Raw genomic sequence first — 26,939 nt, 5'->3', positions numbered from 1 at the left:
CGATACCCGAGACGTCCGTTCCCCCTGCCTGGGCGGGCGGCGGGGTCCCGCCGGGGCGGGCTGACCGCCGGGCTGGCTGGCCCTAAGGCGCCAGCGCCAGCGCAACTGGGCCTCAAGAGGCAGCCCGCGGTCCCCGCCCCCGTCTACGGCCATACCACCCTGAACGCGCCCGATCTCGTCTGATCTCGGAAGCTAAGCAGGGTCGGGCCTGGTTAGTACTTGGATGGGAGACCGCCTGGGAATACCGGGTGCTGTAGGCTTTTTGCCTCCCGCTCCGCCTTCTCCTTTACTCGCCCGCGGGCGGTGGCCGCCGGCTCCGCCCCCGCCGGGCCCCGCTGCAGGCCCCACCTCCTCAGGCCCCTCCCACCACGGCGCGCGTGCGCCGGAGGGGCCGCTCCCCGCCGGCCCGGCCGGCCGGGCGGCCAGAAGGCGGCCCCGGAAGGCAGCCGCACCCCGGACGCTCCCGGGGTGGCTGGCCCGGACCCAGAATCCGCCGCGGGCCCGGTTGCCGTCCTTTCGGCCAGCGAGCCCCTCGACCTGCACCTGGCCGCCCCCACTGGCGCCCAGCCCCGCTGCCGCCACCTGTGCGCCGGTGTGTCCCGCCACAGCTCCCTCCGGCAGAAGCCCCGCCTCCGCCGTGTCGCCGCGGCCGGGTGCGGGAGCGGGATCGAGGGCCGGGGCCGCTTCCCCGGGCCTGCCGGCCACCAGGGGCGGGCTCCTGAGCTCGGCGGGTGGTGTGCGGGCAAGGGTGGCCTTGCCGGGGCTGAGGGGCCGTGGCGACGCAATGGTGGCTCCCAGTGGCTTCGGGCCAGCTGCAGTCGGGCAGCAGGGCCGGCCCGGGCTGCGGCCGGGCTGCGCCTAGCGCCGCGTGGGCGGGCAGGGGCGATGCCCCAGGGACCGCGGGCCCCGGGCCCCGAAGCCTCCGGGGCCACGTCCCTGTGAGCGACGTGCGGGATCTTGGGCGGGGCGCCAAGCGCCGAAGGGTTTGCTGGGTCACGCCGGCCCTCGGCTGGGAGGTGGTGGCCAAACCCTCCGCCACCGCCCGATACCCGAGACGTCCGTTCCCCCTGCCTGGGCGGGCGGCGGGGTCCCGCCGGGGCGGGCTGACCGCCGGGCTGGCTGGCCCTAAGGCGCCAGCGCCAGCGCAACTGGGCCTCAAGAGGCAGCCCGCGGTCCCCGCCCCCGTCTACGGCCATACCACCCTGAACGCGCCCGATCTCGTCTGATCTCGGAAGCTAAGCAGGGTCGGGCCTGGTTAGTACTTGGATGGGAGACCGCCTGGGAATACCGGGTGCTGTAGGCTTTTTGCCTCCCGCTCCGCCTTCTCCTTTACTCGCCCGCGGGCGGTGGCCGCCGGCTCCGCCCCCGCCGGGCCCCGCTGCAGGCCCCACCTCCTCAGGCCCCTCCCACCACGGCGCGCGTGCGCCGGAGGGGCCGCTCCCCGCCGGCCCGGCCGGCCGGGCGGCCAGAAGGCGGCCCCGGAAGGCAGCCGCACCCCGGACGCTCCCGGGGTGGCTGGCCCGGACCCAGAATCCGCCGCGGGCCCGGTTGCCGTCCTTTCGGCCAGCGAGCCCCTCGACCTGCACCTGGCCGCCCCCACTGGCGCCCAGCCCCGCTGCCGCCACCTGTGCGCCGGTGTGTCCCGCCACAGCTCCCTCCGGCAGAAGCCCCGCCTCCGCCGTGTCGCCGCGGCCGGGTGCGGGAGCGGGATCGAGGGCCGGGGCCGCTTCCCCGGGCCTGCCGGCCACCAGGGGCGGGCTCCTGAGCTCGGCGGGTGGTGTGCGGGCAAGGGTGGCCTTGCCGGGGCTGAGGGGCCGTGGCGACGCAATGGTGGCTCCCAGTGGCTTCGGGCCAGCTGCTGTCGGGCAGCAGGGCCGGCCCGGGCTGCGGCCGGGCTGCGCCTAGCGCCGCGTGGGCGGGCAGGGGCGATGCCCCAGGGACCGCGGGCCCCGGGCCCCGAAGCCCCCGGGGCCACGTCCCTGTGAGCGACGTGCGGGATCTTGGGCGGGGCGCCAAGCGCCGAAGGGTTTGCTGGGTCACGCCGGCCCTCGGCTGGGAGGTGGTGGCCAAACCCTCCGCCACCGCCCGATACCCGAGACGTCCGTTCCCCCTGCCTGGGCGGGCGGCGGGGTCCCGCCGGGGCGGGCTGACCGCCGGGCTGGCTGGCCCTAAGGCGCCAGCGCCAGCGCAACTGGGCCTCAAGAGGCAGCCCGCGGTCCCCGCCCCCGTCTACGGCCATACCACCCTGAACGCGCCCGATCTCGTCTGATCTCGGAAGCTAAGCAGGGTCGGGCCTGGTTAGTACTTGGATGGGAGACCGCCTGGGAATACCGGGTGCTGTAGGCTTTTTGCCTCCCGCTCCGCCTTCTCCTTTACTCGCCCGCGGGCGGTGGCCGCCGGCTCCGCCCCCGCCGGGCCCCGCTGCAGGCCCCACCTCCTCAGGCCCCTCCCACCACGGCGCGCGTGCGCCGGAGGGGCCGCTCCCCGCCGGCCCGGCCGGCCGGGCGGCCAGAAGGCGGCCCCGGAAGGCAGCCGCACCCCGGACGCTCCCGGGGTGGCTGGCCCGGACCCAGAATCCGCCGCGGGCCCGGTTGCCGTCCTTTCGGCCAGCGAGCCCCTCGACCTGCACCTGGCCGCCCCCACTGGCGCCCAGCCCCGCTGCCGCCACCTGTGCGCCGGTGTGTCCCGCCACAGCTCCCTCCGGCAGAAGCCCCGCCTCCGCCGTGTCGCCGCGGCCGGGTGCGGGAGCGGGATCGAGGGCCGGGGCCGCTTCCCCGGGCCTGCCGGCCACCAGGGGCGGGCTCCTGAGCTCGGCGGGTGGTGTGCGGGCAAGGGTGGCCTTGCCGGGGCTGAGGGGCCGTGGCGACGCAATGGTGGCTCCCAGTGGCTTCGGGCCAGCTGCTGTCGGGCAGCAGGGCCGGCCCGGGCTGCGGCCGGGCTGCGCCTAGCGCCGCGTGGGCGGGCAGGGGCGATGCCCCAGGGACCGCGGGCCCCGGGCCCCGAAGCCTCCGGGGCCACATCCCTGTGAGCGACGTGCGGGATCTTGGGCGGGGCGCCAAGCGCCGAAGGGTTTGCTGGGTCACGCCGGCCCTCGGCTGGGAGGTGGTGGCCAAACCCTCCGCCACCGCCCGATACCCGAGACGTCCGTTCCCCCTGCCTGGGCGGGCTGACCGCCGGGCTGGCTGGCCCTAAGGCGCCAGCGCCAGCGCAACTGGGCCTCAAGAGGCAGCCCGCGGTCCCCGCCCCCGTCTACGGCCATACCACCCTGAACGCGCCCGATCTCGTCTGATCTCGGAAGCTAAGCAGGGTCGGGCCTGGTTAGTACTTGGATGGGAGACCGCCTGGGAATACCGGGTGCTGTAGGCTTTTTGCCTCCCGCTCCGCCTTCTCCTTTACTCGCCCGCGGGCGGTGGCCGCCGGCTCCGCCCCCGCCGGGCCCCGCTGCAGGCCCCACCTCCTCAGGCCCCTCCCACCACGGCGCGCGTGCGCCGGAGGGGCCGCTCCCCGCCGGCCCGGCCGGCCGGGCGGCCAGAAGGCGGCCCCGGAAGGCAGCCGCACCCCGGACGCTCCCGGGGTGGCTGGCCCGGACCCAGAATCCGCCGCGGGCCCGGTTGCCGTCCTTTCGGCCAGCGAGCCCCTCGACCTGCACCTGGCCGCCCCCACTGGCGCCCAGCCCCGCTGCCGCCACCTGTGCGCCGGTGTGTCCCGCCACAGCTCCCTCCGGCAGAAGCCCCGCCTCCGCCGTGTCGCCGCGGCCGGGTGCGGGAGCGGGATCGAGGGCCGGGGCCGCTTCCCCGGGCCTGCCGGCCACCAGGGGCGGGCTCCTGAGCTCGGCGGGTGGTGTGCGGGCAAGGGTGGCCTTGCCGGGGCTGAGGGGCCGTGGCGACGCAATGGTGGCTCCCAGTGGCTTCGGGCCAGCTGCTGTCGGGCAGCAGGGCCGGCCCGGGCTGCGGCCGGGCTGCGCCTAGCGCCGCGTGGGCGGGCAGGGGCGATGCCCCAGGGACCGCGGGCCCCGGGCCCCGAAGCCCCCGGGGCCACGTCCCTGTGAGCGACGTGCGGGATCTTGGGCGGGGCGCCAAGCGCCGAAGGGTTTGCTGGGTCACGCCGGCCCTCGGCTGGGAGGTGGTGGCCAAACCCTCCGCCACCGCCCGATACCCGAGACGTCCGTTCCCCCTGCCTGGGCGGGCGGCGGGGTCCCGCCGGGGCGGGCTGACCGCCGGGCTGGCTGGCCCTAAGGCGCCAGCGCCAGCGCAACTGGGCCTCAAGAGGCAGCCCGCGGTCCCCGCCCCCGTCTACGGCCATACCACCCTGAACGCGCCCGATCTCGTCTGATCTCGGAAGCTAAGCAGGGTCGGGCCTGGTTAGTACTTGGATGGGAGACCGCCTGGGAATACCGGGTGCTGTAGGCTTTTTGCCTCCCGCTCCGCCTTCTCCTTTACTCGCCCGCGGGCGGTGGCCGCCGGCTCCGCCCCCGCCGGGCCCCGCTGCAGGCCCCACCTCCTCAGGCCCCTCCCACCACGGCGCGCGTGCGCCGGAGGGGCCGCTCCCCGCCGGCCCGGCCGGCCGGGCGGCCAGAAGGCGGCCCCGGAAGGCAGCCGCACCCCGGACGCTCCCGGGGTGGCTGGCCCGGACCCAGAATCCGCCGCGGGCCCGGTTGCCGTCCTTTCGGCCAGCGAGCCCCTCGACCTGCACCTGGCCGCCCCCACTGGCGCCCAGCCCCGCTGCCGCCACCTGTGCGCCGGTGTGTCCCGCCACAGCTCCCTCCGGCAGAAGCCCCGCCTCCGCCGTGTCGCCGCGGCCGGGTGCGGGAGCGGGATCGAGGGCCGGGGCCGCTTCCCCGGGCCTGCCGGCCACCAGGGGCGGGCTCCTGAGCTCGGCGGGTGGTGTGCGGGCAAGGGTGGCCTTGCCGGGGCTGAGGGGCCGTGGCGACGCAATGGTGGCTCCCAGTGGCTTCGGGCCAGCTGCAGTCGGGCAGCAGGGCCGGCCCGGGCTGCGGCCGGGCTGCGCCTAGCGCCGCGTGGGCGGGCAGGGGCGATGCCCCAGGGACCGCGGGCCCCGGGCCCCGAAGCCTCCGGGGCCACGTCCCTGTGAGCGACGTGCGGGATCTTGGGCGGGGCGCCAAGCGCCGAAGGGTTTGCTGGGTCACGCCGGCCCTCGGCTGGGAGGTGGTGGCCAAACCCTCCGCCACCGCCCGATACCCGAGACGTCCGTTCCCCCTGCCTGGGCGGGCGGCGGGGTCCCGCCGGGGCGGGCTGACCGCCGGGCTGGCTGGCCCTAAGGCGCCAGCGCCAGCGCAACTGGGCCTCAAGAGGCAGCCCGCGGTCCCCGCCCCCGTCTACGGCCATACCACCCTGAACGCGCCCGATCTCGTCTGATCTCGGAAGCTAAGCAGGGTCGGGCCTGGTTAGTACTTGGATGGGAGACCGCCTGGGAATACCGGGTGCTGTAGGCTTTTTGCCTCCCGCTCCGCCTTCTCCTTTACTCGCCCGCGGGCGGTGGCCGCCGGCTCCGCCCCCGCCGGGCCCCGCTGCAGGCCCCACCTCCTCAGGCCCCTCCCACCACGGCGCGCGTGCGCCGGAGGGGCCGCTCCCCGCCGGCCCGGCCGGCCGGGCGGCCAGAAGGCGGCCCCGGAAGGCAGCCGCACCCCGGACGCTCCCGGGGTGGCTGGCCCGGACCCAGAATCCGCCGCGGGCCCGGTTGCCGTCCTTTCGGCCAGCGAGCCCCTCGACCTGCACCTGGCCGCCCCCACTGGCGCCCAGCCCCGCTGCCGCCACCTGTGCGCCGGTGTGTCCCGCCACAGCTCCCTCCGGCAGAAGCCCCGCCTCCGCCGTGTCGCCGCGGCCGGGTGCGGGAGCGGGATCGAGGGCCGGGGCCGCTTCCCCGGGCCTGCCGGCCACCAGGGGCGGGCTCCTGAGCTCGGCGGGTGGTGTGCGGGCAAGGGTGGCCTTGCCGGGGCTGAGGGGCCGTGGCGACGCAATGGTGGCTCCCAGTGGCTTCGGGCCAGCTGCTGTCGGGCAGCAGGGCCGGCCCGGGCTGCGGCCGGGCTGCGCCTAGCGCCGCGTGGGCGGGCAGGGGCGATGCCCCAGGGACCGCGGGCCCCGGGCCCCGAAGCCCCCGGGGCCACGTCCCTGTGAGCGACGTGCGGGATCTTGGGCGGGGCGCCAAGCGCCGAAGGGTTTGCTGGGTCACGCCGGCCCTCGGCTGGGAGGTGGTGGCCAAACCCTCCGCCACCGCCCGATACCCGAGACGTCCGTTCCCCCTGCCTGGGCGGGCGGCGGGGTCCCGCCGGGGCGGGCTGACCGCCGGGCTGGCTGGCCCTAAGGCGCCAGCGCCAGCGCAACTGGGCCTCAAGAGGCAGCCCGCGGTCCCCGCCCCCGTCTACGGCCATACCACCCTGAACGCGCCCGATCTCGTCTGATCTCGGAAGCTAAGCAGGGTCGGGCCTGGTTAGTACTTGGATGGGAGACCGCCTGGGAATACCGGGTGCTGTAGGCTTTTTGCCTCCCGCTCCGCCTTCTCCTTTACTCGCCCGCGGGCGGTGGCCGCCGGCTCCGCCCCCGCCGGGCCCCGCTGCAGGCCCCACCTCCTCAGGCCCCTCCCACCACGGCGCGCGTGCGCCGGAGGGGCCGCTCCCCGCCGGCCCGGCCGGCCGGGCGGCCAGAAGGCGGCCCCGGAAGGCAGCCGCACCCCGGACGCTCCCGGGGTGGCTGGCCCGGACCCAGAATCCGCCGCGGGCCCGGTTGCCGTCCTTTCGGCCAGCGAGCCCCTCGACCTGCACCTGGCCGCCCCCACTGGCGCCCAGCCCCGCTGCCGCCACCTGTGCGCCGGTGTGTCCCGCCACAGCTCCCTCCGGCAGAAGCCCCGCCTCCGCCGTGTCGCCGCGGCCGGGTGCGGGAGCGGGATCGAGGGCCGGGGCCGCTTCCCCGGGCCTGCCGGCCACCAGGGGCGGGCTCCTGAGCTCGGCGGGTGGTGTGCGGGCAAGGGTGGCCTTGCCGGGGCTGAGGGGCCGTGGCGACGCAATGGTGGCTCCCAGTGGCTTCGGGCCAGCTGCTGTCGGGCAGCAGGGCCGGCCCGGGCTGCGGCCGGGCTGCGCCTAGCGCCGCGTGGGCGGGCAGGGGCGATGCCCCAGGGACCGCGGGCCCCGGGCCCCGAAGCCTCCGGGGCCACGTCCCTGTGAGCGACGTGCGGGATCTTGGGCGGGGCGCCAAGCGCCGAAGGGTTTGCTGGGTCACGCCGGCCCTCGGCTGGGAGGTGGTGGCCAAACCCTCCGCCACCGCCCGATACCCGAGACGTCCGTTCCCCCTGCCTGGGCGGGCTGACCGCCGGGCTGGCTGGCCCTAAGGCGCCAGCGCCAGCGCAACTGGGCCTCAAGAGGCAGCCCGCGGTCCCCGCCCCCGTCTACGGCCATACCACCCTGAACGCGCCCGATCTCGTCTGATCTCGGAAGCTAAGCAGGGTCGGGCCTGGTTAGTACTTGGATGGGAGACCGCCTGGGAATACCGGGTGCTGTAGGCTTTTTGCCTCCCGCTCCGCCTTCTCCTTTACTCGCCCGCGGGCGGTGGCCGCCGGCTCCGCCCCCGCCGGGCCCCGCTGCAGGCCCCACCTCCTCAGGCCCCTCCCACCACGGCGCGCGTGCGCCGGAGGGGCCGCTCCCCGCCGGCCCGGCCGGCCGGGCGGCCAGAAGGCGGCCCCGGAAGGCAGCCGCACCCCGGACGCTCCCGGGGTGGCTGGCCCGGACCCAGAATCCGCCGCGGGCCCGGTTGCCGTCCTTTCGGCCAGCGAGCCCCTCGACCTGCACCTGGCCGCCCCCACTGGCGCCCAGCCCCGCTGCCGCCACCTGTGCGCCGGTGTGTCCCGCCACAGCTCCCTCCGGCAGAAGCCCCGCCTCCGCCGTGTCGCCGCGGCCGGGTGCGGGAGCGGGATCGAGGGCCGGGGCCGCTTCCCCGGGCCTGCCGGCCACCAGGGGCGGGCTCCTGAGCTCGGCGGGTGGTGTGCGGGCAAGGGTGGCCTTGCCGGGGCTGAGGGGCCGTGGCGACGCAATGGTGGCTCCCAGTGGCTTCGGGCCAGCTGCTGTCGGGCAGCAGGGCCGGCCCGGGCTGCGGCCGGGCTGCGCCTAGCGCCGCGTGGGCGGGCAGGGGCGATGCCCCAGGGACCGCGGGCCCCGGGCCCCGAAGCCTCCGGGGCCACGTCCCTGTGAGCGACGTGCGGGATCTTGGGCGGGGCGCCAAGCGCCGAAGGGTTTGCTGGGTCACGCCGGCCCTCGGCTGGGAGGTGGTGGCCAAACCCTCCGCCACCGCCCGATACCCGAGACGTCCGTTCCCCCTGCCTGGGCGGGCGGCGGGGTCCCGCCGGGGCGGGCTGACCGCCGGGCTGGCTGGCCCTAAGGCGCCAGCGCCAGCGCAACTGGGCCTCAAGAGGCAGCCCGCGGTCCCCGCCCCCGTCTACGGCCATACCACCCTGAACGCGCCCGATCTCGTCTGATCTCGGAAGCTAAGCAGGGTCGGGCCTGGTTAGTACTTGGATGGGAGACCGCCTGGGAATACCGGGTGCTGTAGGCTTTTTGCCTCCCGCTCCGCCTTCTCCTTTACTCGCCCGCGGGCGGTGGCCGCCGGCTCCGCCCCCGCCGGGCCCCGCTGCAGGCCCCACCTCCTCAGGCCCCTCCCACCACGGCGCGCGTGCGCCGGAGGGGCCGCTCCCCGCCGGCCCGGCCGGCCGGGCGGCCAGAAGGCGGCCCCGGAAGGCAGCCGCACCCCGGACGCTCCCGGGGTGGCTGGCCCGGACCCAGAATCCGCCGCGGGCCCGGTTGCCGTCCTTTCGGCCAGCGAGCCCCTCGACCTGCACCTGGCCGCCCCCACTGGCGCCCAGCCCCGCTGCCGCCACCTGTGCGCCGGTGTGTCCCGCCACAGCTCCCTCCGGCAGAAGCCCCGCCTCCGCCGTGTCGCCGCGGCCGGGTGCGGGAGCGGGATCGAGGGCCGGGGCCGCTTCCCCGGGCCTGCCGGCCACCAGGGGCGGGCTCCTGAGCTCGGCGGGTGGTGTGCGGGCAAGGGTGGCCTTGCCGGGGCTGAGGGGCCGTGGCGACGCAATGGTGGCTCCCAGTGGCTTCGGGCCAGCTGCAGTCGGGCAGCAGGGCCGGCCCGGGCTGCGGCCGGGCTGCGCCTAGCGCCGCGTGGGCGGGCAGGGGCGATGCCCCAGGGACCGCGGGCCCCGGGCCCCGAAGCCTCCGGGGCCACGTCCCTGTGAGCGACGTGCGGGATCTTGGGCGGGGCGCCAAGCGCCGAAGGGTTTGCTGGGTCACGCCGGCCCTCGGCTGGGAGGTGGTGGCCAAACCCTCCGCCACCGCCCGATACCCGAGACGTCCGTTCCCCCTGCCTGGGCGGGCGGCGGGGTCCCGCCGGGGCGGGCTGACCGCCGGGCTGGCTGGCCCTAAGGCGCCAGCGCCAGCGCAACTGGGCCTCAAGAGGCAGCCCGCGGTCCCCGCCCCCGTCTACGGCCATACCACCCTGAACGCGCCCGATCTCGTCTGATCTCGGAAGCTAAGCAGGGTCGGGCCTGGTTAGTACTTGGATGGGAGACCGCCTGGGAATACCGGGTGCTGTAGGCTTTTTGCCTCCCGCTCCGCCTTCTCCTTTACTCGCCCGCGGGCGGTGGCCGCCGGCTCCGCCCCCGCCGGGCCCCGCTGCAGGCCCCACCTCCTCAGGCCCCTCCCACCACGGCGCGCGTGCGCCGGAGGGGCCGCTCCCCGCCGGCCCGGCCGGCCGGGCGGCCAGAAGGCGGCCCCGGAAGGCAGCCGCACCCCGGACGCTCCCGGGGTGGCTGGCCCGGACCCAGAATCCGCCGCGGGCCCGGTTGCCGTCCTTTCGGCCAGCGAGCCCCTCGACCTGCACCTGGCCGCCCCCACTGGCGCCCAGCCCCGCTGCCGCCACCTGTGCGCCGGTGTGTCCCGCCACAGCTCCCTCCGGCAGAAGCCCCGCCTCCGCCGTGTCGCCGCGGCCGGGTGCGGGAGCGGGATCGAGGGCCGGGGCCGCTTCCCCGGGCCTGCCGGCCACCAGGGGCGGGCTCCTGAGCTCGGCGGGTGGTGTGCGGGCAAGGGTGGCCTTGCCGGGGCTGAGGGGCCGTGGCGACGCAATGGTGGCTCCCAGTGGCTTCGGGCCAGCTGCTGTCGGGCAGCAGGGCCGGCCCGGGCTGCGGCCGGGCTGCGCCTAGCGCCGCGTGGGCGGGCAGGGGCGATGCCCCAGGGACCGCGGGCCCCGGGCCCCGAAGCCCCCGGGGCCACGTCCCTGTGAGCGACGTGCGGGATCTTGGGCGGGGCGCCAAGCGCCGAAGGGTTTGCTGGGTCACGCCGGCCCTCGGCTGGGAGGTGGTGGCCAAACCCTCCGCCACCGCCCGATACCCGAGACGTCCGTTCCCCCTGCCTGGGCGGGCTGACCGCCGGGCTGGCTGGCCCTAAGGCGCCAGCGCCAGCGCAACTGGGCCTCAAGAGGCAGCCCGCGGTCCCCGCCCCCGTCTACGGCCATACCACCCTGAACGCGCCCGATCTCGTCTGATCTCGGAAGCTAAGCAGGGTCGGGCCTGGTTAGTACTTGGATGGGAGACCGCCTGGGAATACCGGGTGCTGTAGGCTTTTTGCCTCCCGCTCCGCCTTCTCCTTTACTCGCCCGCGGGCGGTGGCCGCCGGCTCCGCCCCCGCCGGGCCCCGCTGCAGGCCCCACCTCCTCAGGCCCCTCCCACCACGGCGCGCGTGCGCCGGAGGGGCCGCTCCCCGCCGGCCCGGCCGGCCGGGCGGCCAGAAGGCGGCCCCGGAAGGCAGCCGCACCCCGGACGCTCCCGGGGTGGCTGGCCCGGACCCAGAATCCGCCGCGGGCCCGGTTGCCGTCCTTTCGGCCAGCGAGCCCCTCGACCTGCACCTGGCCGCCCCCACTGGCGCCCAGCCCCGCTGCCGCCACCTGTGCGCCGGTGTGTCCCGCCACAGCTCCCTCCGGCAGAAGCCCCGCCTCCGCCGTGTCGCCGCGGCCGGGTGCGGGAGCGGGATCGAGGGCCGGGGCCGCTTCCCCGGGCCTGCCGGCCACCAGGGGCGGGCTCCTGAGCTCGGCGGGTGGTGTGCGGGCAAGGGTGGCCTTGCCGGGGCTGAGGGGCCGTGGCGACGCAATGGTGGCTCCCAGTGGCTTCGGGCCAGCTGCAGTCGGGCAGCAGGGCCGGCCCGGGCTGCGGCCGGGCTGCGCCTAGCGCCGCGTGGGCGGGCAGGGGCGATGCCCCAGGGACCGCGGGCCCCGGGCCCCGAAGCCTCCGGGGCCACGTCCCTGTGAGCGACGTGCGGGATCTTGGGCGGGGCGCCAAGCGCCGAAGGGTTTGCTGGGTCACGCCGGCCCTCGGCTGGGAGGTGGTGGCCAAACCCTCCGCCACCGCCCGATACCCGAGACGTCCGTTCCCCCTGCCTGGGCGGGCTGACCGCCGGGCTGGCTGGCCCTAAGGCGCCAGCGCCAGCGCAACTGGGCCTCAAGAGGCAGCCCGCGGTCCCCGCCCCCGTCTACGGCCATACCACCCTGAACGCGCCCGATCTCGTCTGATCTCGGAAGCTAAGCAGGGTCGGGCCTGGTTAGTACTTGGATGGGAGACCGCCTGGGAATACCGGGTGCTGTAGGCTTTTTGCCTCCCGCTCCGCCTTCTCCTTTACTCGCCCGCGGGCGGTGGCCGCCGGCTCCGCCCCCGCCGGGCCCCGCTGCAGGCCCCACCTCCTCAGGCCCCTCCCACCACGGCGCGCGTGCGCCGGAGGGGCCGCTCCCCGCCGGCCCGGCCGGCCGGGCGGCCAGAAGGCGGCCCCGGAAGGCAGCCGCACCCCGGACGCTCCCGGGGTGGCTGGCCCGGACCCAGAATCCGCCGCGGGCCCGGTTGCCGTCCTTTCGGCCAGCGAGCCCCTCGACCTGCACCTGGCCGCCCCCACTGGCGCCCAGCCCCGCTGCCGCCACCTGTGCGCCGGTGTGTCCCGCCACAGCTCCCTCCGGCAGAAGCCCCGCCTCCGCCGTGTCGCCGCGGCCGGGTGCGGGAGCGGGATCGAGGGCCGGGGCCGCTTCCCCGGGCCTGCCGGCCACCAGGGGCGGGCTCCTGAGCTCGGCGGGTGGTGTGCGGGCAAGGGTGGCCTTGCCGGGGCTGAGGGGCCGTGGCGACGCAATGGTGGCTCCCAGTGGCTTCGGGCCAGCTGCTGTCGGGCAGCAGGGCCGGCCCGGGCTGCGGCCGGGCTGCGCCTAGCGCCGCGTGGGCGGGCAGGGGCGATGCCCCAGGGACCGCGGGCCCCGGGCCCCGAAGCCCCCGGGGCCACGTCCCTGTGAGCGACGTGCGGGATCTTGGGCGGGGCGCCAAGCGCCGAAGGGTTTGCTGGGTCACGCCGGCCCTCGGCTGGGAGGTGGTGGCCAAACCCTCCGCCACCGCCCGATACCCGAGACGTCCGTTCCCCCTGCCTGGGCGGGCTGACCGCCGGGCTGGCTGGCCCTAAGGCGCCAGCGCCAGCGCAACTGGGCCTCAAGAGGCAGCCCGCGGTCCCCGCCCCCGTCTACGGCCATACCACCCTGAACGCGCCCGATCTCGTCTGATCTCGGAAGCTAAGCAGGGTCGGGCCTGGTTAGTACTTGGATGGGAGACCGCCTGGGAATACCGGGTGCTGTAGGCTTTTTGCCTCCCGCTCCGCCTTCTCCTTTACTCGCCCGCGGGCGGTGGCCGCCGGCTCCGCCCCCGCCGGGCCCCGCTGCAGGCCCCACCTCCTCAGGCCCCTCCCACCACGGCGCGCGTGCGCCGGAGGGGCCGCTCCCCGCCGGCCCGGCCGGCCGGGCGGCCAGAAGGCGGCCCCGGAAGGCAGCCGCACCCCGGACGCTCCCGGGGTGGCTGGCCCGGACCCAGAATCCGCCGCGGGCCCGGTTGCCGTCCTTTCGGCCAGCGAGCCCCTCGACCTGCACCTGGCCGCCCCCACTGGCGCCCAGCCCCGCTGCCGCCACCTGTGCGCCGGTGTGTCCCGCCACAGCTCCCTCCGGCAGAAGCCCCGCCTCCGCCGTGTCGCCGCGGCCGGGTGCGGGAGCGGGATCGAGGGCCGGGGCCGCTTCCCCGGGCCTGCCGGCCACCAGGGGCGGGCTCCTGAGCTCGGCGGGTGGTGTGCGGGCAAGGGTGGCCTTGCCGGGGCTGAGGGGCCGTGGCGACGCAATGGTGGCTCCCAGTGGCTTCGGGCCAGCTGCTGTCGGGCAGCAGGGCCGGCCCGGGCTGCGGCCGGGCTGCGCCTAGCGCCGCGTGGGCGGGCAGGGGCGATGCCCCAGGGACCGCGGGCCCCGGGCCCCGAAGCCCCCGGGGCCACGTCCCTGTGAGCGACGTGCGGGATCTTGGGCGGGGCGCCAAGCGCCGAAGGGTTTGCTGGGTCACGCCGGCCCTCGGCTGGGAGGTGGTGGCCAAACCCTCCGCCACCGCCCGATACCCGAGACGTCCGTTCCCCCTGCCTGGGCGGGCTGACCGCCGGGCTGGCTGGCCCTAAGGCGCCAGCGCCAGCGCAACTGGGCCTCAAGAGGCAGCCCGCGGTCCCCGCCCCCGTCTACGGCCATACCACCCTGAACGCGCCCGATCTCGTCTGATCTCGGAAGCTAAGCAGGGTCGGGCCTGGTTAGTACTTGGATGGGAGACCGCCTGGGAATACCGGGTGCTGTAGGCTTTTTGCCTCCCGCTCCGCCTTCTCCTTTACTCGCCCGCGGGCGGTGGCCGCCGGCTCCGCCCCCGCCGGGCCCCGCTGCAGGCCCCACCTCCTCAGGCCCCTCCCACCACGGCGCGCGTGCGCCGGAGGGGCCGCTCCCCGCCGGCCCGGCCGGCCGGGCGGCCAGAAGGCGGCCCCGGAAGGCAGCCGCACCCCGGACGCTCCCGGGGTGGCTGGCCCGGACCCAGAATCCGCCGCGGGCCCGGTTGCCGTCCTTTCGGCCAGCGAGCCCCTCGACCTGCACCTGGCCGCCCCCACTGGCGCCCAGCCCCGCTGCCGCCACCTGTGCGCCGGTGTGTCCCGCCACAGCTCCCTCCGGCAGAAGCCCCGCCTCCGCCGTGTCGCCGCGGCCGGGTGCGGGAGCGGGATCGAGGGCCGGGGCCGCTTCCCCGGGCCTGCCGGCCACCAGGGGCGGGCTCCTGAGCTCGGCGGGTGGTGTGCGGGCAAGGGTGGCCTTGCCGGGGCTGAGGGGCCGTGGCGACGCAATGGTGGCTCCCAGTGGCTTCGGGCCAGCTGCTGTCGGGCAGCAGGGCCGGCCCGGGCTGCGGCCGGGCTGCGCCTAGCGCCGCGTGGGCGGGCAGGGGCGATGCCCCAGGGACCGCGGGCCCCGGGCCCCGAAGCCCCCGGGGCCACGTCCCTGTGAGCGACGTGCGGGATCTTGGGCGGGGCGCCAAGCGCCGAAGGGTTTGCTGGGTCACGCCGGCCCTCGGCTGGGAGGTGGTGGCCAAACCCTCCGCCACCGCCCGATACCCGAGACGTCCGTTCCCCCTGCCTGGGCGGGCGGCGGGGTCCCGCCGGGGCGGGCTGACCGCCGGGCTGGCTGGCCCTAAGGCGCCAGCGCCAGCGCAACTGGGCCTCAAGAGGCAGCCCGCGGTCCCCGCCCCCGTCTACGGCCATACCACCCTGAACGCGCCCGATCTCGTCTGATCTCGGAAGCTAAGCAGGGTCGGGCCTGGTTAGTACTTGGATGGGAGACCGCCTGGGAATACCGGGTGCTGTAGGCTTTTTGCCTCCCGCTCCGCCTTCTCCTTTACTCGCCCGCGGGCGGTGGCCGCCGGCTCCGCCCCCGCCGGGCCCCGCTGCAGGCCCCACCTCCTCAGGCCCCTCCCACCACGGCGCGCGTGCGCCGGAGGGGCCGCTCCCCGCCGGCCCGGCCGGCCGGGCGGCCAGAAGGCGGCCCCGGAAGGCAGCCGCACCCCGGACGCTCCCGGGGTGGCTGGCCCGGACCCAGAATCCGCCGCGGGCCCGGTTGCCGTCCTTTCGGCCAGCGAGCCCCTCGACCTGCACCTGGCCGCCCCCACTGGCGCCCAGCCCCGCTGCCGCCACCTGTGCGCCGGTGTGTCCCGCCACAGCTCCCTCCGGCAGAAGCCCCGCCTCCGCCGTGTCGCCGCGGCCGGGTGCGGGAGCGGGATCGAGGGCCGGGGCCGCTTCCCCGGGCCTGCCGGCCACCAGGGGCGGGCTCCTGAGCTCGGCGGGTGGTGTGCGGGCAAGGGTGGCCTTGCCGGGGCTGAGGGGCCGTGGCGACGCAATGGTGGCTCCCAGTGGCTTCGGGCCAGCTGCAGTCGGGCAGCAGGGCCGGCCCGGGCTGCGGCCGGGCTGCGCCTAGCGCCGCGTGGGCGGGCAGGGGCGATGCCCCAGGGACCGCGGGCCCCGGGCCCCGAAGCCTCCGGGGCCACGTCCCTGTGAGCGACGTGCGGGATCTTGGGCGGGGCGCCAAGCGCCGAAGGGTTTGCTGGGTCACGCCGGCCCTCGGCTGGGAGGTGGTGGCCAAACCCTCCGCCACCGCCCGATACCCGAGACGTCCGTTCCCCCTGCCTGGGCGGGCGGCGGGGTCCCGCCGGGGCGGGCTGACCGCCGGGCTGGCTGGCCCTAAGGCGCCAGCGCCAGCGCAACTGGGCCTCAAGAGGCAGCCCGCGGTCCCCGCCCCCGTCTACGGCCATACCACCCTGAACGCGCCCGATCTCGTCTGATCTCGGAAGCTAAGCAGGGTCGGGCCTGGTTAGTACTTGGATGGGAGACCGCCTGGGAATACCGGGTGCTGTAGGCTTTTTGCCTCCCGCTCCGCCTTCTCCTTTACTCGCCCGCGGGCGGTGGCCGCCGGCTCCGCCCCCGCCGGGCCCCGCTGCAGGCCCCACCTCCTCAGGCCCCTCCCACCACGGCGCGCGTGCGCCGGAGGGGCCGCTCCCCGCCGGCCCGGCCGGCCGGGCGGCCAGAAGGCGGCCCCGGAAGGCAGCCGCACCCCGGACGCTCCCGGGGTGGCTGGCCCGGACCCAGAATCCGCCGCGGGCCCGGTTGCCGTCCTTTCGGCCAGCGAGCCCCTCGACCTGCACCTGGCCGCCCCCACTGGCGCCCAGCCCCGCTGCCGCCACCTGTGCGCCGGTGTGTCCCGCCACAGCTCCCTCCGGCAGAAGCCCCGCCTCCGCCGTGTCGCCGCGGCCGGGTGCGGGAGCGGGATCGAGGGCCGGGGCCGCTTCCCCGGGCCTGCCGGCCACCAGGGGCGGGCTCCTGAGCTCGGCGGGTGGTGTGCGGGCAAGGGTGGCCTTGCCGGGGCTGAGGGGCCGTGGCGACGCAATGGTGGCTCCCAGTGGCTTCGGGCCAGCTGCTGTCGGGCAGCAGGGCCGGCCCGGGCTGCGGCCGGGCTGCGCCTAGCGCCGCGTGGGCGGGCAGGGGCGATGCCCCAGGGACCGCGGGCCCCGGGCCCCGAAGCCTCCGGGGCCACGTCCCTGTGAGCGACGTGCGGGATCTTGGGCGGGGCGCCAAGCGCCGAAGGGTTTGCTGGGTCACGCCGGCCCTCGGCTGGGAGGTGGTGGCCAAACCCTCCGCCACCGCCCGATACCCGAGACGTCCGTTCCCCCTGCCTGGGCGGGCTGACCGCCGGGCTGGCTGGCCCTAAGGCGCCAGCGCCAGCGCAACTGGGCCTCAAGAGGCAGCCCGCGGTCCCCGCCCCCGTCTACGGACATACCACCCTGAACGCGCCCGATCTCGTCTGATCTCGGAAGCTAAGCAGGGTCGGGCCTGGTTAGTACTTGGATGGGAGACCGCCTGGGAATACCGGGTGCTGTAGGCTTTTTGCCTCCCGCTCCGCCTTCTCCTTTACTCGCCCGCGGGCGGTGGCCGCCGGCTCCGCCCCCGCCGGGCCCCGCTGCAGGCCCCACCTCCTCAGGCCCCTCCCACCACGGCGCGCGTGCGCCGGAGGGGCCGCTCCCCGCCGGCCCGGCCGGCCGGGCGGCCAGAAGGCGGCCCCGGAAGGCAGCCGCACCCCGGACGCTCCCGGGGTGGCTGGCCCGGACCCAGAATCCGCCGCGGGCCCGGTTGCCGTCCTTTCGGCCAGCGAGCCCCTCGACCTGCACCTGGCCGCCCCCACTGGCGCCCAGCCCCGCTGCCGCCACCTGTGCGCCGGTGTGTCCCGCCACAGCTCCCTCCGGCAGAAGCCCCGCCTCCGCCGTGTCGCCGCGGCCGGGTGCGGGAGCGGGATCGAGGGCCGGGGCCGCTTCCCCGGGCCTGCCGGCCACCAGGGGCGGGCTCCTGAGCTCGGCGGGTGGTGTGCGGGCAAGGGTGGCCTTGCCGGGGCTGAGGGGCCGTGGCGACGCAATGGTGGCTCCCAGTGGCTTCGGGCCAGCTGCTGTCGGGCAGCAGGGCCGGCCCGGGCTGCGGCCGGGCTGCGCCTAGCGCCGCGTGGGCGGGCAGGGGCGATGCCCCAGGGACCGCGGGCCCCGGGCCCCGAAGCCCCCGGGGCCACGTCCCTGTGAGCGACGTGCGGGATCTTGGGCGGGGCGCCAAGCGCCGAAGGGTTTGCTGGGTCACGCCGGCCCTCGGCTGGGAGGTGGTGGCCAAACCCTCCGCCACCGCCCGATACCCGAGACGTCCGTTCCCCCTGCCTGGGCGGGCGGCGGGGTCCCGCCGGGGCGGGCTGACCGCCGGGCTGGCTGGCCCTAAGGCGCCAGCGCCAGCGCAACTGGGCCTCAAGAGGCAGCCCGCGGTCCCCGCCCCCGTCTACGGCCATACCACCCTGAACGCGCCCGATCTCGTCTGATCTCGGAAGCTAAGCAGGGTCGGGCCTGGTTAGTACTTGGATGGGAGACCGCCTGGGAATACCGGGTGCTGTAGGCTTTTTGCCTCCCGCTCCGCCTTCTCCTTTACTCGCCCGCGGGCGGTGGCCGCCGGCTCCGCCCCCGCCGGGCCCCGCTGCAGGCCCCACCTCCTCAGGCCCCTCCCACCACGGCGCGCGTGCGCCGGAGGGGCCGCTCCCCGCCGGCCCGGCCGGCCGGGCGGCCAGAAGGCGGCCCCGGAAGGCAGCCGCACCCCGGACGCTCCCGGGGTGGCTGGCCCGGACCCAGAATCCGCCGCGGGCCCGGTTGCCGTCCTTTCGGCCAGCGAGCCCCTCGACCTGCACCTGGCCGCCCCCACTGGCGCCCAGCCCCGCTGCCGCCACCTGTGCGCCGGTGTGTCCCGCCACAGCTCCCTCCGGCAGAAGCCCCGCCTCCGCCGTGTCGCCGCGGCCGGGTGCGGGAGCGGGATCGAGGGCCGGGGCCGCTTCCCCGGGCCTGCCGGCCACCAGGGGCGGGCTCCTGAGCTCGGCGGGTGGTGTGCGGGCAAGGGTGGCCTTGCCGGGGCTGAGGGGCCGTGGCGACGCAATGGTGGCTCCCAGTGGCTTCGGGCCAGCTGCAGTCGGGCAGCAGGGCCGGCCCGGGCTGCGGCCGGGCTGCGCCTAGCGCCGCGTGGGCGGGCAGGGGCGATGCCCCAGGGACCGCGGGCCCCGGGCCCCGAAGCCTCCGGGGCCACGTCCCTGTGAGCGACGTGCGGGATCTTGGGCGGGGCGCCAAGCGCCGAAGGGTTTGCTGGGTCACGCCGGCCCTCGGCTGGGAGGTGGTGGCCAAACCCTCCGCCACCGCCCGATACCCGAGACGTCCGTTCCCCCTGCCTGGGCGGGCGGCGGGGTCCCGCCGGGGCGGGCTGACCGCCGGGCTGGCTGGCCCTAAGGCGCCAGCGCCAGCGCAACTGGGCCTCAAGAGGCAGCCCGCGGTCCCCGCCCCCGTCTACGGCCATACCACCCTGAACGCGCCCGATCTCGTCTGATCTCGGAAGCTAAGCAGGGTCGGGCCTGGTTAGTACTTGGATGGGAGACCGCCTGGGAATACCGGGTGCTGTAGGCTTTTTGCCTCCCGCTCCGCCTTCTCCTTTACTCGCCCGCGGGCGGTGGCCGCCGGCTCCGCCCCCGCCGGGCCCCGCTGCAGGCCCCACCTCCTCAGGCCCCTCCCACCACGGCGCGCGTGCGCCGGAGGGGCCGCTCCCCGCCGGCCCGGCCGGCCGGGCGGCCAGAAGGCGGCCCCGGAAGGCAGCCGCACCCCGGACGCTCCCGGGGTGGCTGGCCCGGACCCAGAATCCGCCGCGGGCCCGGTTGCCGTCCTTTCGGCCAGCGAGCCCCTCGACCTGCACCTGGCCGCCCCCACTGGCGCCCAGCCCCGCTGCCGCCACCTGTGCGCCGGTGTGTCCCGCCACAGCTCCCTCCGGCAGAAGCCCCGCCTCCGCCGTGTCGCCGCGGCCGGGTGCGGGAGCGGGATCGAGGGCCGGGGCCGCTTCCCCGGGCCTGCCGGCCACCAGGGGCGGGCTCCTGAGCTCGGCGGGTGGTGTGCGGGCAAGGGTGGCCTTGCCGGGGCTGAGGGGCCGTGGCGACGCAATGGTGGCTCCCAGTGGCTTCGGGCCAGCTGCTGTCGGGCAGCAGGGCCGGCCCGGGCTGCGGCCGGGCTGCGCCTAGCGCCGCGTGGGCGGGCAGGGGCGATGCCCCAGGGACCGCGGGCCCCGGGCCCCGAAGCCCCCGGGGCCACGTCCCTGTGAGCGACGTGCGGGATCTTGGGCGGGGCGCCAAGCGCCGAAGGGTTTGCTGGGTCACGCCGGCCCTCGGCTGGGAGGTGGTGGCCAAACCCTCCGCCACCGCCCGATACCCGAGACGTCCGTTCCCCCTGCCTGGGCGGGCTGACCGCCGGGCTGGCTGGCCCTAAGGCGCCAGCGCCAGCGCAACTGGGCCTCAAGAGGCAGCCCGCGGTCCCCGCCCCCGTCTACGGCCATACCACCCTGAACGCGCCCGATCTCGTCTGATCTCGGAAGCTAAGCAGGGTCGGGCCTGGTTAGTACTTGGATGGGAGACCGCCTGGGAATACCGGGTGCTGTAGGCTTTTTGCCTCCCGCTCCGCCTTCTCCTTTACTCGCCCGCGGGCGGTGGCCGCCGGCTCCGCCCCCGCCGGGCCCCGCTGCAGGCCCCACCTCCTCAGGCCCCTCCCACCACGGCGCGCGTGCGCCGGAGGGGCCGCTCCCCGCCGGCCCGGCCGGCCGGGCGGCCAGAAGGCGGCCCCGGAAGGCAGCCGCACCCCGGACGCTCCCGGGGTGGCTGGCCCGGACCCAGAATCCGCCGCGGGCCCGGTTGCCGTCCTTTCGGCCAGCGAGCCCCTCGACCTGCACCTGGCCGCCCCCACTGGCGCCCAGCCCCGCTGCCGCCACCTGTGCGCCGGTGTGTCCCGCCACAGCTCCCTCCGGCAGAAGCCCCGCCTCCGCCGTGTCGCCGCGGCCGGGTGCGGGAGCGGGATCGAGGGCCGGGGCCGCTTCCCCGGGCCTGCCGGCCACCAGGGGCGGGCTCCTGAGCTCGGCGGGTGGTGTGCGGGCAAGGGTGGCCTTGCCGGGGCTGAGGGGCCGTGGCGACGCAATGGTGGCTCCCAGTGGCTTCGGGCCAGCTGCAGTCGGGCAGCAGGGCCGGCCCGGGCTGCGGCCGGGCTGCGCCTAGCGCCGCGTGGGCGGGCAGGGGCGATGCCCCAGGGACCGCGGGCCCCGGGCCCCGAAGCCTCCGGGGCCACGTCCCTGTGAGCGACGTGCGGGATCTTGGGCGGGGCGCCAAGCGCCGAAGGGTTTGCTGGGTCACGCCGGCCCTCGGCTGGGAGGTGGTGGCCAAACCCTCCGCCACCGCCCGATACCCGAGACGTCCGTTCCCCCTGCCTGGGCGGGCTGACCGCCGGGCTGGCTGGCCCTAAGGCGCCAGCGCCAGCGCAACTGGGCCTCAAGAGGCAGCCCGCGGTCCCCGCCCCCGTCTACGGCCATACCACCCTGAACGCGCCCGATCTCGTCTGATCTCGGAAGCTAAGCAGGGTCGGGCCTGGTTAGTACTTGGATGGGAGACCGCCTGGGAATACCGGGTGCTGTAGGCTTTTTGCCTCCCGCTCCGCCTTCTCCTTTACTCGCCCGCGGGCGGTGGCCGCCGGCTCCGCCCCCGCCGGGCCCCGCTGCAGGCCCCACCTCCTCAGGCCCCTCCCACCACGGCGCGCGTGCGCCGGAGGGGCCGCTCCCCGCCGGCCCGGCCGGCCGGGCGGCCAGAAGGCGGCCCCGGAAGGCAGCCGCACCCCGGACGCTCCCGGGGTGGCTGGCCCGGACCCAGAATCCGCCGCGGGCCCGGTTGCCGTCCTTTCGGCCAGCGAGCCCCTCGACCTGCACCTGGCCGCCCCCACTGGCGCCCAGCCCCGCTGCCGCCACCTGTGCGCCGGTGTGTCCCGCCACAGCTCCCTCCGGCAGAAGCCCCGCCTCCGCCGTGTCGCCGCGGCCGGGTGCGGGAGCGGGATCGAGGGCCGGGGCCGCTTCCCCGGGCCTGCCGGCCACCAGGGGCGGGCTCCTGAGCTCGGCGGGTGGTGTGCGGGCAAGGGTGGCCTTGCCGGGGCTGAGGGGCCGTGGCGACGCAATGGTGGCTCCCAGTGGCTTCGGGCCAGCTGCTGTCGGGCAGCAGGGCCGGCCCGGGCTGCGGCCGGGCTGCGCCTAGCGCCGCGTGGGCGGGCAGGGGCGATGCCCCAGGGACCGCGGGCCCCGGGCCCCGAAGCCCCCGGGGCCACGTCCCTGTGAGCGACGTGCGGGATCTTGGGCGGGGCGCCAAGCGCCGAAGGGTTTGCTGGGTCACGCCGGCCCTCGGCTGGGAGGTGGTGGCCAAACCCTCCGCCACCGCCCGATACCCGAGACGTCCGTTCCCCCTGCCTGGGCGGGCTGACCGCCGGGCTGGCTGGCCCTAAGGCGCCAGCGCCAGCGCAACTGGGCCTCAAGAGGCAGCCCGCGGTCCCCGCCCCCGTCTACGGCCATACCACCCTGAACGCGCCCGATCTCGTCTGATCTCGGAAGCTAAGCAGGGTCGGGCCTGGTTAGTACTTGGATGGGAGACCGCCTGGGAATACCGGGTGCTGTAGGCTTTTTGCCTCCCGCTCCGCCTTCTCCTTTACTCGCCCGCGGGCGGTGGCCGCCGGCTCCGCCCCCGCCGGGCCCCGCTGCAGGCCCCACCTCCTCAGGCCCCTCCCACCACGGCGCGCGTGCGCCGGAGGGGCCGCTCCCCGCCGGCCCGGCCGGCCGGGCGGCCAGAAGGCGGCCCCGGAAGGCAGCCGCACCCCGGACGCTCCCGGGGTGGCTGGCCCGGACCCAGAATCCGCCGCGGGCCCGGTTGCCGTCCTTTCGGCCAGCGAGCCCCTCGACCTGCACCTGGCCGCCCCCACTGGCGCCCAGCCCCGCTGCCGCCACCTGTGCGCCGGTGTGTCCCGCCACAGCTCCCTCCGGCAGAAGCCCCGCCTCCGCCGTGTCGCCGCGGCCGGGTGCGGGAGCGGGATCGAGGGCCGGGGCCGCTTCCCCGGGCCTGCCGGCCACCAGGGGCGGGCTCCTGAGCTCGGCGGGTGGTGTGCGGGCAAGGGTGGCCTTGCCGGGGCTGAGGGGCCGTGGCGACGCAATGGTGGCTCCCAGTGGCTTCGGGCCAGCTGCTGTCGGGCAGCAGGGCCGGCCCGGGCTGCGGCCGGGCTGCGCCTAGCGCCGCGTGGGCGGGCAGGGGCGATGCCCCAGGGACCGCGGGCCCCGGGCCCCGAAGCCCCCGGGGCCACGTCCCTGTGAGCGACGTGCGGGATCTTGGGCGGGGCGCCAAGCGCCGAAGGGTTTGCTGGGTCACGCCGGCCCTCGGCTGGGAGGTGGTGGCCAAACCCTCCGCCACCGCCCGATACCCGAGACGTCCGTTCCCCCTGCCTGGGCGGGCGGCGGGGTCCCGCCGGGGCGGGCTGACCGCCGGGCTGGCTGGCCCTAAGGCGCCAGCGCCAGCGCAACTGGGCCTCAAGAGGCAGCCCGCGGTCCCCGCCCCCGTCTACGGCCATACCACCCTGAACGCGCCCGATCTCGTCTGATCTCGGAAGCTAAGCAGGGTCGGGCCTGGTTAGTACTTGGATGGGAGACCGCCTGGGAATACCGGGTGCTGTAGGCTTTTTGCCTCCCGCTCCGCCTTCTCCTTTACTCGCCCGCGGGCGGTGGCCGCCGGCTCCGCCCCCGCCGGGCCCCGCTGCAGGCCCCACCTCCTCAGGCCCCTCCCACCACGGCGCGCGTGCGCCGGAGGGGCCGCTCCCCGCCGGCCCGGCCGGCCGGGCGGCCAGAAGGCGGCCCCGGAAGGCAGCCGCACCCCGGACGCTCCCGGGGTGGCTGGCCCGGACCCAGAATCCGCCGCGGGCCCGGTTGCCGTCCTTTCGGCCAGCGAGCCCCTCGACCTGCACCTGGCCGCCCCCACTGGCGCCCAGCCCCGCTGCCGCCACCTGTGCGCCGGTGTGTCCCGCCACAGCTCCCTCCGGCAGAAGCCCCGCCTCCGCCGTGTCGCCGCGGCCGGGTGCGGGAGCGGGATCGAGGGCCGGGGCCGCTTCCCCGGGCCTGCCGGCCACCAGGGGCGGGCTCCTGAGCTCGGCGGGTGGTGTGCGGGCAAGGGTGGCCTTGCCGGGGCTGAGGGGCCGTGGCGACGCAATGGTGGCTCCCAGTGGCTTCGGGCCAGCTGCAGTCGGGCAGCAGGGCCGGCCCGGGCTGCGGCCGGGCTGCGCCTAGCGCCGCGTGGGCGGGCAGGGGCGATGCCCCAGGGACCGCGGGCCCCGGGCCCCGAAGCCTCCGGGGCCACGTCCCTGTGAGCGACGTGCGGGATCTTGGGCGGGGCGCCAAGCGCCGAAGGGTTTGCTGGGTCACGCCGGCCCTCGGCTGGGAGGTGGTGGCCAAACCCTCCGCCACCGCCCGATACCCGAGACGTCCGTTCCCCCTGCCTGGGCGGGCTGACCGCCGGGCTGGCTGGCCCTAAGGCGCCAGCGCCAGCGCAACTGGGCCTCAAGAGGCAGCCCGCGGTCCCCGCCCCCGTCTACGGCCATACCACCCTGAACGCGCCCGATCTCGTCTGATCTCGGAAGCTAAGCAGGGTCGGGCCTGGTTAGTACTTGGATGGGAGACCGCCTGGGAATACCGGGTGCTGTAGGCTTTTTGCCTCCCGCTCCGCCTTCTCCTTTACTCGCCCGCGGGCGGTGGCCGCCGGCTCCGCCCCCGCCGGGCCCCGCTGCAGGCCCCACCTCCTCAGGCCCCTCCCACCACGGCGCGCGTGCGCCGGAGGGGCCGCTCCCCGCCGGCCCGGCCGGCCGGGCGGCCAGAAGGCGGCCCCGGAAGGCAGCCGCACCCCGGACGCTCCCGGGGTGGCTGGCCCGGACCCAGAATCCGCCGCGGGCCCGGTTGCCGTCCTTTCGGCCAGCGAGCCCCTCGACCTGCACCTGGCCGCCCCCACTGGCGCCCAGCCCCGCTGCCGCCACCTGTGCGCCGGTGTGTCCCGCCACAGCTCCCTCCGGCAGAAGCCCCGCCTCCGCCGTGTCGCCGCGGCCGGGTGCGGGAGCGGGATCGAGGGCCGGGGCCGCTTCCCCGGGCCTGCCGGCCACCAGGGGCGGGCTCCTGAGCTCGGCGGGTGGTGTGCGGGCAAGGGTGGCCTTGCCGGGGCTGAGGGGCCGTGGCGACGCAATGGTGGCTCCCAGTGGCTTCGGGCCAGCTGCTGTCGGGCAGCAGGGCCGGCCCGGGCTGCGGCCGGGCTGCGCCTAGCGCCGCGTGGGCGGGCAGGGGCGATGCCCCAGGGACCGCGGGCCCCGGGCCCCGAAGCCCCCGGGGCCACGTCCCTGTGAGCGACGTGCGGGATCTTGGGCGGGGCGCCAAGCGCCGAAGGGTTTGCTGGGTCACGCCGGCCCTCGGCTGGGAGGTGGTGGCCAAACCCTCCGCCACCGCCCGATACCCGAGACGTCCGTTCCCCCTGCCTGGGCGGGCTGACCGCCGGGCTGGCTGGCCCTAAGGCGCCAGCGCCAGCGCAACTGGGCCTCAAGAGGCAGCCCGCGGTCCCCGCCCCCGTCTACGGCCATACCACCCTGAACGCGCCCGATCTCGTCTGATCTCGGAAGCTAAGCAGGGTCGGGCCTGGTTAGTACTTGGATGGGAGACCGCCTGGGAATACCGGGTGCTGTAGGCTTTTTGCCTCCCGCTCCGCCTTCTCCTTTACTCGCCCGCGGGCGGTGGCCGCCGGCTCCGCCCCCGCCGGGCCCCGCTGCAGGCCCCACCTCCTCAGGCCCCTCCCACCACGGCGCGCGTGCGCCGGAGGGGCCGCTCCCCGCCGGCCCGGCCGGCCGGGCGGCCAGAAGGCGGCCCCGGAAGGCAGCCGCACCCCGGACGCTCCCGGGGTGGCTGGCCCGGACCCAGAATCCGCCGCGGGCCCGGTTGCCGTCCTTTCGGCCAGCGAGCCCCTCGACCTGCACCTGGCCGCCCCCACTGGCGCCCAGCCCCGCTGCCGCCACCTGTGCGCCGGTGTGTCCCGCCACAGCTCCCTCCGGCAGAAGCCCCGCCTCCGCCGTGTCGCCGCGGCCGGGTGCGGGAGCGGGATCGAGGGCCGGGGCCGCTTCCCCGGGCCTGCCGGCCACCAGGGGCGGGCTCCTGAGCTCGGCGGGTGGTGTGCGGGCAAGGGTGGCCTTGCCGGGGCTGAGGGGCCGTGGCGACGCAATGGTGGCTCCCAGTGGCTTCGGGCCAGCTGCTGTCGGGCAGCAGGGCCGGCCCGGGCTGCGGCCGGGCTGCGCCTAGCGCCGCGTGGGCGGGCAGGGGCGATGCCCCAGGGACCGCGGGCCCCGGGCCCCGAAGCCCCCGGGGCCACGTCCCTGTGAGCGACGTGCGGGATCTTGGGCGGGGCGCCAAGCGCCGAAGGGTTTGCTGGGTCACGCCGGCCCTCGGCTGGGAGGTGGTGGCCAAACCCTCCGCCACCGCCCGATACCCGAGACGTCCGTTCCCCCTGCCTGGGCGGGCGGCGGGGTCCCGCCGGGGCGGGCTGACCGCCGGGCTGGCTGGCCCTAAGGCGCCAGCGCCAGCGCAACTGGGCCTCAAGAGGCAGCCCGCGGTCCCCGCCCCCGTCTACGGCCATACCACCCTGAACGCGCCCGATCTCGTCTGATCTCGGAAGCTAAGCAGGGTCGGGCCTGGTTAGTACTTGGATGGGAGACCGCCTGGGAATACCGGGTGCTGTAGGCTTTTTGCCTCCCGCTCCGCCTTCTCCTTTACTCGCCCGCGGGCGGTGGCCGCCGGCTCCGCCCCCGCCGGGCCCCGCTGCAGGCCCCACCTCCTCAGGCCCCTCCCACCACGGCGCGCGTGCGCCGGAGGGGCCGCTCCCCGCCGGCCCGGCCGGCCGGGCGGCCAGAAGGCGGCCCCGGAAGGCAGCCGCACCCCGGACGCTCCCGGGGTGGCTGGCCCGGACCCAGAATCCGCCGCGGGCCCGGTTGCCGTCCTTTCGGCCAGCGAGCCCCTCGACCTGCACCTGGCCGCCCCCACTGGCGCCCAGCCCCGCTGCCGCCACCTGTGCGCCGGTGTGTCCCGCCACAGCTCCCTCCGGCAGAAGCCCCGCCTCCGCCGTGTCGCCGCGGCCGGGTGCGGGAGCGGGATCGAGGGCCGGGGCCGCTTCCCCGGGCCTGCCGGCCACCAGGGGCGGGCTCCTGAGCTCGGCGGGTGGTGTGCGGGCAAGGGTGGCCTTGCCGGGGCTGAGGGGCCGTGGCGACGCAATGGTGGCTCCCAGTGGCTTCGGGCCAGCTGCTGTCGGGCAGCAGGGCCGGCCCGGGCTGCGGCCGGGCTGCGCCTAGCGCCGCGTGGGCGGGCAGGGGCGATGCCCCAGGGACCGCGGGCCCCGGGCCCCGAAGCCCCCGGGGCCACGTCCCTGTGAGCGACGTGCGGGATCTTGGGCGGGGCGCCAAGCGCCGAAGGGTTTGCTGGGTCACGCCGGCCCTCGGCTGGGAGGTGGTGGCCAAACCCTCCGCCACCGCCCGATACCCGAGACGTCCGTTCCCCCTGCCTGGGCGGGCGGCGGGGTCCCGCCGGGGCGGGCTGACCGCCGGGCTGGCTGGCCCTAAGGCGCCAGCGC

At 77.0% G+C, this 26,939-nt stretch overlaps 26 non-coding genes across 26 annotated transcripts; all 26 read left to right on the top strand.

The window, feature by feature from the left end:
- Nucleotides 1-141: 141 nt before the first annotated feature.
- Nucleotides 142-260, top strand: LOC136139954 (5S ribosomal RNA). Its single transcript, XR_010657455.1, has one exon. It is a non-coding gene; the product is annotated as a 5S ribosomal RNA (ribosomal RNA).
- A 924-nt stretch (nt 261-1,184) lies between these two features.
- LOC136139953 (5S ribosomal RNA) lies at nt 1,185-1,303 on the top strand. Its single transcript, XR_010657454.1, has one exon. It is a non-coding gene; the product is annotated as a 5S ribosomal RNA (ribosomal RNA).
- A 924-nt stretch (nt 1,304-2,227) lies between these two features.
- On the top strand, nt 2,228-2,346 carry LOC136139952 (5S ribosomal RNA). The gene has a single exon (XR_010657453.1). It is a non-coding gene; the product is annotated as a 5S ribosomal RNA (ribosomal RNA).
- A 901-nt stretch (nt 2,347-3,247) lies between these two features.
- On the top strand, nt 3,248-3,366 carry LOC136139951 (5S ribosomal RNA). The gene has a single exon (XR_010657452.1). It is a non-coding gene; the product is annotated as a 5S ribosomal RNA (ribosomal RNA).
- Nucleotides 3,367-4,290: 924 nt separating this feature from the next.
- On the top strand, nt 4,291-4,409 carry LOC136139949 (5S ribosomal RNA). Its single transcript, XR_010657451.1, has one exon. It is a non-coding gene; the product is annotated as a 5S ribosomal RNA (ribosomal RNA).
- Nucleotides 4,410-5,333: 924 nt separating this feature from the next.
- LOC136139948 (5S ribosomal RNA) lies at nt 5,334-5,452 on the top strand. Its single transcript, XR_010657450.1, has one exon. It is a non-coding gene; the product is annotated as a 5S ribosomal RNA (ribosomal RNA).
- A 924-nt stretch (nt 5,453-6,376) lies between these two features.
- On the top strand, nt 6,377-6,495 carry LOC136139947 (5S ribosomal RNA). The gene has a single exon (XR_010657449.1). It is a non-coding gene; the product is annotated as a 5S ribosomal RNA (ribosomal RNA).
- Nucleotides 6,496-7,396: 901 nt separating this feature from the next.
- On the top strand, nt 7,397-7,515 carry LOC136139946 (5S ribosomal RNA). The gene has a single exon (XR_010657448.1). It is a non-coding gene; the product is annotated as a 5S ribosomal RNA (ribosomal RNA).
- A 924-nt stretch (nt 7,516-8,439) lies between these two features.
- LOC136139944 (5S ribosomal RNA) lies at nt 8,440-8,558 on the top strand. The gene has a single exon (XR_010657446.1). It is a non-coding gene; the product is annotated as a 5S ribosomal RNA (ribosomal RNA).
- Nucleotides 8,559-9,482: 924 nt separating this feature from the next.
- LOC136139943 (5S ribosomal RNA) lies at nt 9,483-9,601 on the top strand. Its single transcript, XR_010657445.1, has one exon. It is a non-coding gene; the product is annotated as a 5S ribosomal RNA (ribosomal RNA).
- Nucleotides 9,602-10,502: 901 nt separating this feature from the next.
- Nucleotides 10,503-10,621, top strand: LOC136139942 (5S ribosomal RNA). Its single transcript, XR_010657444.1, has one exon. It is a non-coding gene; the product is annotated as a 5S ribosomal RNA (ribosomal RNA).
- A 901-nt stretch (nt 10,622-11,522) lies between these two features.
- Nucleotides 11,523-11,641, top strand: LOC136139941 (5S ribosomal RNA). The gene has a single exon (XR_010657443.1). It is a non-coding gene; the product is annotated as a 5S ribosomal RNA (ribosomal RNA).
- A 901-nt stretch (nt 11,642-12,542) lies between these two features.
- LOC136139940 (5S ribosomal RNA) lies at nt 12,543-12,661 on the top strand. Its single transcript, XR_010657442.1, has one exon. It is a non-coding gene; the product is annotated as a 5S ribosomal RNA (ribosomal RNA).
- A 901-nt stretch (nt 12,662-13,562) lies between these two features.
- Nucleotides 13,563-13,681, top strand: LOC136139938 (5S ribosomal RNA). Its single transcript, XR_010657441.1, has one exon. It is a non-coding gene; the product is annotated as a 5S ribosomal RNA (ribosomal RNA).
- A 924-nt stretch (nt 13,682-14,605) lies between these two features.
- LOC136139937 (5S ribosomal RNA) lies at nt 14,606-14,724 on the top strand. Its single transcript, XR_010657440.1, has one exon. It is a non-coding gene; the product is annotated as a 5S ribosomal RNA (ribosomal RNA).
- A 924-nt stretch (nt 14,725-15,648) lies between these two features.
- On the top strand, nt 15,649-15,767 carry LOC136139936 (5S ribosomal RNA). Its single transcript, XR_010657439.1, has one exon. It is a non-coding gene; the product is annotated as a 5S ribosomal RNA (ribosomal RNA).
- A 901-nt stretch (nt 15,768-16,668) lies between these two features.
- On the top strand, nt 16,669-16,787 carry LOC136139502 (5S ribosomal RNA). Its single transcript, XR_010657035.1, has one exon. It is a non-coding gene; the product is annotated as a 5S ribosomal RNA (ribosomal RNA).
- Nucleotides 16,788-17,711: 924 nt separating this feature from the next.
- LOC136139935 (5S ribosomal RNA) lies at nt 17,712-17,830 on the top strand. Its single transcript, XR_010657438.1, has one exon. It is a non-coding gene; the product is annotated as a 5S ribosomal RNA (ribosomal RNA).
- A 924-nt stretch (nt 17,831-18,754) lies between these two features.
- Nucleotides 18,755-18,873, top strand: LOC136139934 (5S ribosomal RNA). The gene has a single exon (XR_010657437.1). It is a non-coding gene; the product is annotated as a 5S ribosomal RNA (ribosomal RNA).
- A 901-nt stretch (nt 18,874-19,774) lies between these two features.
- LOC136139932 (5S ribosomal RNA) lies at nt 19,775-19,893 on the top strand. Its single transcript, XR_010657435.1, has one exon. It is a non-coding gene; the product is annotated as a 5S ribosomal RNA (ribosomal RNA).
- A 901-nt stretch (nt 19,894-20,794) lies between these two features.
- Nucleotides 20,795-20,913, top strand: LOC136139931 (5S ribosomal RNA). Its single transcript, XR_010657434.1, has one exon. It is a non-coding gene; the product is annotated as a 5S ribosomal RNA (ribosomal RNA).
- Nucleotides 20,914-21,814: 901 nt separating this feature from the next.
- On the top strand, nt 21,815-21,933 carry LOC136139930 (5S ribosomal RNA). Its single transcript, XR_010657433.1, has one exon. It is a non-coding gene; the product is annotated as a 5S ribosomal RNA (ribosomal RNA).
- A 924-nt stretch (nt 21,934-22,857) lies between these two features.
- Nucleotides 22,858-22,976, top strand: LOC136139929 (5S ribosomal RNA). The gene has a single exon (XR_010657432.1). It is a non-coding gene; the product is annotated as a 5S ribosomal RNA (ribosomal RNA).
- Nucleotides 22,977-23,877: 901 nt separating this feature from the next.
- On the top strand, nt 23,878-23,996 carry LOC136139928 (5S ribosomal RNA). Its single transcript, XR_010657431.1, has one exon. It is a non-coding gene; the product is annotated as a 5S ribosomal RNA (ribosomal RNA).
- Nucleotides 23,997-24,897: 901 nt separating this feature from the next.
- On the top strand, nt 24,898-25,016 carry LOC136139926 (5S ribosomal RNA). The gene has a single exon (XR_010657429.1). It is a non-coding gene; the product is annotated as a 5S ribosomal RNA (ribosomal RNA).
- A 924-nt stretch (nt 25,017-25,940) lies between these two features.
- Nucleotides 25,941-26,059, top strand: LOC136139925 (5S ribosomal RNA). The gene has a single exon (XR_010657428.1). It is a non-coding gene; the product is annotated as a 5S ribosomal RNA (ribosomal RNA).
- The last annotated feature ends 880 nt before the right edge of the window (nt 26,060-26,939 follow it).

The sequence above is a fragment of the Phocoena phocoena genome, chromosome 19 (genome assembly GCF_963924675.1).
Source record: "Phocoena phocoena chromosome 19, mPhoPho1.1, whole genome shotgun sequence".
Lineage (NCBI taxonomy): Eukaryota > Metazoa > Chordata > Mammalia > Artiodactyla > Phocoenidae > Phocoena > Phocoena phocoena.
Note: the sequence above shows the minus strand (reverse complement) of the source record. Positions and strands in the feature narration are given on the sequence as shown.